Source organism: Periplaneta americana, chromosome 11 (assembly GCF_040183065.1).
Source record: "Periplaneta americana isolate PAMFEO1 chromosome 11, P.americana_PAMFEO1_priV1, whole genome shotgun sequence".
Classification (NCBI taxonomy): Eukaryota; Metazoa; Arthropoda; class Insecta; order Blattodea; family Blattidae; genus Periplaneta; species Periplaneta americana.
This window is the reverse complement of record NC_091127.1, coordinates 131297366-131303365: the sequence shown is the minus strand read 5'-3', so window position 1 is coordinate 131303365 and position 6000 is coordinate 131297366.

Genomic DNA, 6000 nt, shown 5'->3' with positions numbered 1-6000 from the left:
TATCTTCAATAAATGATTCCTTAGCATCGCCACAGATACAGTTGATTTTACTTGTCTCTATATCTTGTCACTAGAAAGTTCTTGAAATTTATATTTTCCCCGCCATTCATAAAATATTTTGATATGATACCTCTTGCACAATAGGAGAGATCTATAACTGAAACTAGATTAATATATTTCAGCATTATTTGTATTTATCCTGGTAATAATGAACAGTTAGACTCGTAGACATTTTGTTTTTGCAGCATTAACTTCCTTCCCATGATTGTACGAGAAGATTCGAAGTGAACGGCAGTTACGTAGACTTTCAGCTCCCCCCTACAACACAATGTCAGTACGGCGGTTGCTGTCGTCTGCGATACAACGAACTTTTCTGTTGATTTTCGAGTTCGTCATTTTTCCGGTTATTATATGCTTATTTAAGTTGTGTTAACTCTCGCTAGTGGTTTTATATTTTATTTTATCCGTTTTAGTATTTATTTTTATTATTGTAAATATTTTTGTTTTATCACTGTTATTATTATTATTAATGAATTATTTTGTATTACAATCTTTGTATCATTTCTGTCACGATTATTCTATTATTATTATTATTATCATTATTATTATTATTATTGTTACTATTATTTATATCATCAGCATTATTATTTGAATCCTGTAAAATTTATGTAGACTACTGGACTGTACCCGAGCACGAGCATATGCTCATTTCGGGTATCTATTCATATGTATTCAATTCTAATGTAAATTGTAAATAAATTTGTATAAATTTGTATTTGTATAACAGTAAATTAGAAATGGCCTGAGACTCTTAACTGAAATAATATCAATTTGAGACACTCTGTATTTACACATCGTTTGTGTTTAAATGGTAACATTAACATAATCGCAAATATGTGCGTGTATAGTGTTAAATTTAAGCGAAGAAGCTTTATTAAACTTCTCGAATATATTTATCTTTATTTCAGATGTAATTGTATTGAAGCCCAAATCTCAGGAGAAAGTAATGCATCAGTTTCTATAAAGTTTGTTACTAAAACGGCAAAAATTTCTTTGATTTTAACGATCGTTGTGGTGCTTGCCAAAACTTCAATAAAAGCAATTCTGACTTCTCGAGTATCGAGGAATTATAAATAAAACAGCCGGTGGAACTATTATCCAAATTCTGTGATTAACTTATACGCGGAAGAAAGAACCAAAGTTCGAATTTTCCTGTCTAAGCCCTAATTTAAACGAAATCTGCTTACTGGGATTGATGAGGATGGCCACACATTATTCAAGGCTTTATTAATGGCTACTTCGAAATCCGCTATAATAAATTCGTGTCGGTTGGAACTTGCTATCCATATTATCACTAATTCTGATTAATTCAGGGAATATATTATCGTACGTGTTTGCTCGTTTTGTTTGGCAACAGGCAGAACACTAGTGGAACATACTGATTGTTTCCTTGTAGATGAATAATAAAAAACTGAAATAATAAAAACAGAGTCCACCAAAAAATGCATACTCTCTTTAAGGAAGGAAAACTATTTATTATGTGTGTGTTTACATCTGAATACGGATCGCACTTGTAGTACTGTCTTCAGTTAAGCTCATAATTACTTTAATGTTCAAAATGTTCGCCGTTCGCCGACGAAGCAGGACTTGTAGCTGTACGCAGTCTTCCCGATCTTCATTTGTGAATATCAGAGATCGCTCCATGCGCCTCAAACTTGTCAATAATGCGTTTAATTGTTAGGCGGTTTGGGGTTCTGTTTCGTATTCTCGACTCCGCTGACGCTGCACTTCAAAGGCATTATTGAACGTCATAAACCACTTCAGAATGCTTTTTCAGAATTTTTTATCCAACACCATGTTTCGCTGCTCGAACGTGAAGCGTGCACCAGCCATTGTTTTCTCACTATCATGATGAAAGGAAAACAGGAATAACAATGATGATGATGATGATGATAATAATAATAGTAATAATAATAAATACATCACATAGCCTATTAATTGTCAATTTTACAACAGCAGAGTTAGAATACTTATTATATGTCATGGGTTAAGCCGAAGTTGTGCAACCTGACAGATGTTCAACAAGCAATTCCATGAACTAGAATGTGATTTTTAAATTTAAATTTGAATTTTGATATTGTCCGACAGTCTCTGACATGGTCAGGGAGAGAATTACACAGGCGTGGAATCGATATGCTGAAAGATGACGAGTAGAAAGATGTTCTGTGCAGAGGAATAGAGAGAAGGTACATGTTCCGGCTTCGAGGTAGTGAAAGATATACAAAACGAGATGCTAGGTAAGAGGGTGTGGAGGTGTGGATGATTTTAAATAGTAATAGGAGGGAGTTGAAGAATCTTCAGGAGGGAGTTGAAGAATCTTCTTTCTTTAATTGGATTCCAAGACAACAATTCTAGTGACGGTGTTACACGATCGAATTTTCTAACGTTACAAACGAAACGAACGCAGATATTGTGAACACGCTGTAGTATGTGGACAAGATCAGTATTTAGATTCGTGCATTCAGTATTTAACCGTGCATTTAATTACAGAGAGTAATATAGGTGTTCTATTAATTTCAGCTTACCTTATCGTCCCTTTCAAACTGCGAGGTTATTTCACTTCCACCCTATATACAAACACAGCGACACGAGCGTTCCCAAACCCACTGTGACAAATAGGGCTATTATTGGTCTTATTCCTTGATATTTACCTTAAGAGACCAAAAAAATAAATACATAACTCAGAGAGCAACCTATTAATATAAGAACAACATAAACCACCTCTTCTGTGTCGGGAATCTCATTTGTATCTTTTGGATTTGTGCATTGCGTATATCCACAACGCTTCATTGCTCTTAGACTGGACATAAATAATTGGCTATCCGTATAGACTAATCTACAATAAACTTCAGTGAATTGTACTACAGGGTTCTGCATTATCGATGCTTATTGTTAGGGCGACACTGAATGAATGCAGGTGATTTAATGGGACATTCCCCTAGGGCGCAGCGATTGATATAGCAGCCTTCTGCGTTGATAATTTGATTTGTGGCAGCCCTCAAGCTGAAAATTGAAGATTAACGAGAGATGGGAGAGATGTGGGGTAGATTATTGTGTGCGCAGAGGTGTTCTAATTTACAGCTTCTTATCATGGTCACTAACAGTTTGTAGTGTTGATTAGTGACTTTAGAATTGAAATATTGTGCTAGGGAGATACGATAACATCACAGCTGCTGTTAACGTACTACCACAATGCTTTGTCTACATGATGGTACTGTAGCCCAATAGTGATTTCCTTGTGTCAGATTTAATATTAATTAGCTTTTATATACTAGCAATCAAATGCCATTAATATAGATTTTACTAACTCGTTGAGATTCAATTAAAATTAATAATACAAATAATAATGTAGAAGAGGTAAGTGAGTACCCAGTCTAATTTGTTGCAGCTTTGAAAGGAGCTTATAACAAACACTAAGGAATACGAATAACAGAACATTTTAACTATTCACAACTTTACTACCTAAATGTTCGATTATTTCTAAAATGGGTAGCCTGTTGTTATTAGACAGAGCTAACGCAACTTTTGCAACACAAAAAAGTTGGTTTTCATATAAAAATATAGGCCTAAAGTTAACTCTAATATCTTGAAAAATATTTCATGTACAAAAAATATATTACGTGTATTAGATGTTCCCTTCGATGTAATTTAACTTGTAATTGAAGGGTTTAGAGCCATAGTGGGCCAAGCGCCAATTATTAAAAGCGAAGAAAGCAAGGATTAAAGTTAAGTGAATAACATAGTTTAATGAAGATTGACATATGAAGAGTCCACTGCAAGAATGATGGATGTCATTTGGAATATATTTTGCAGGAGAATCAATTGAAAGTTTGAAATGCTTAGCGCTCAAAGCTTAACTGTGATTTTCCGATCATTACTGGACAATGACTATCAGTGTTAATGTCATATAACTCTGTATGTACATTCTATATGTCTTAAGCTATGCATTGACAGTCTTGGTTCATTTTCGACAAGAAAGTGACATCCATCATTCTTGCAGTGGTATCTTCATATCATTTAATTTTAAAGTGCATATTTTATATTACTTGGTATTTATTTCATTAAATTGTGGCATTCACTTAATTTGAACCCTTGTTTTCTTCATTTTTGACATATGGCGCTTGGCCCACTATGGCTCTGAACCCTTCAATTGTCGGTCTGTGTTTATCTTAAATATTTCACATGCTATCGGAGGTGAAAGAGGTAAGTGGGCCATCTTGTATATATATAGGTCGTAATGGAAAATTAGGTTTACTTATTAATTAGATTATTTTAATTATTATTATTGTTATTGTTATTAATTTTATTGTAATTATTGTGTGCAATTAAGTTACCACTTCGACTAGGTATTTGTCCATTTTCAGTGTAAATACATACATACATACATACATACATACATACATACATACATACATACATACATACATACATACATACATACATACATACATACATACATACATACATACATACATACATACATACATACATGTTGTTGTTTTCTAATGCCAGGCGTTTGACAATAGTCATTTGACCTCTTACACTTAAATAGTTTTCAAAGATATTATCATGGTCAGCCTCTGAAGCACAGATTTTGAGGTTTTTCGAATCCGTTTCTTGGTTTGAGTTGCACAATGGGCAGTTAGGGGACTGATATATTCCAATTCTATGCAGATGTTTGGCCAAACAATCATGGCCTGTTGCCAATCTAAATACAGCTACAGACGATTTTCGTGGTAAATCGGGAATTAACTGTGGATTATGATGCAGAGAGTTACATTTTTTCCCTTGAGATTGTTTTATCAAATTTTATTTGTTGAAGTCTAAGTACGTATGTAGATTTAATAAATCTTTTCACAGAATAATACGTAGATTTAGTAACAGGTCTGTAAGTAGCAGTGCTGCCCTTCTTTGCTAAAGCATCCGCATTCTCGTTTCCCAGAATTCCACAATGGGATGGTATCCATTGGAATACAATTCTTGTATTGAGTGATACTAATTGAGAGAGCATTTTAGTTACTTCTGCTGTTTGAGATGAAGGTGTGTGTTTAAAGACTATTGATAGAATAGCTGCTTTGGAGTCTGACGATATAACTGCATTCTTAAATTTATTGATGTGGCATAGAAGATTCCTGAGACTTTCACTTATTGCAATGATTTCATACATACATACATACATACATACATACATACATACATGCATGCATGCATGCATGCATGCATGCATACATGCATACATACTGTACACATACATACATACATGCATACATACATATATATATATATATATATATATATATATATATATATATATATATATAAAAATTCATATTTCAGTGAACATCATATACGTAGGACCGCACTTTATTAATACATTATTTCATTTAGTTTTTATGCTTAATCTGATCTGAATTTAATTTAGTTTATTTAAGATACATTTTAATATAACTGAAACCATGGTTGTCGTATCTAGATAAAATTTAGATTTACTGGAGGCTTCGAAAATAATAATGTTGGTTCCATACCTTAGTAATAAAATTTAATGACATATATGTAATCAGCATAAAATTAGGTAATCTAAGAGAGTCTTTAATGTTTTTTCTTCCACCTCATGGTAGTCTCAACAACCTCTACACTTCCTAACTTAAAATAGCTATTAAAGTTTCCTGTGAAAGCGCACAACTCCTTGAATCACAATGCAGTAAGGGGTGGTTTTTATTTTATAATTATTGCACCCCACATTTATTTGATACATTATTCAGCATGCGAAGGTGTAACTGCTGCAATATCCCAGATTCCCCGGCTTCTCTACTTTATTAATCTGCAGGGAGAGGAATGCAAATAAAATGGCTTTTGCATCACTAATCCCGGCGAAAGCATCATTTTCGTGTACCGCACTTGAACAATCTTTCATGGCAACGTAAAATATTACGACTCGAC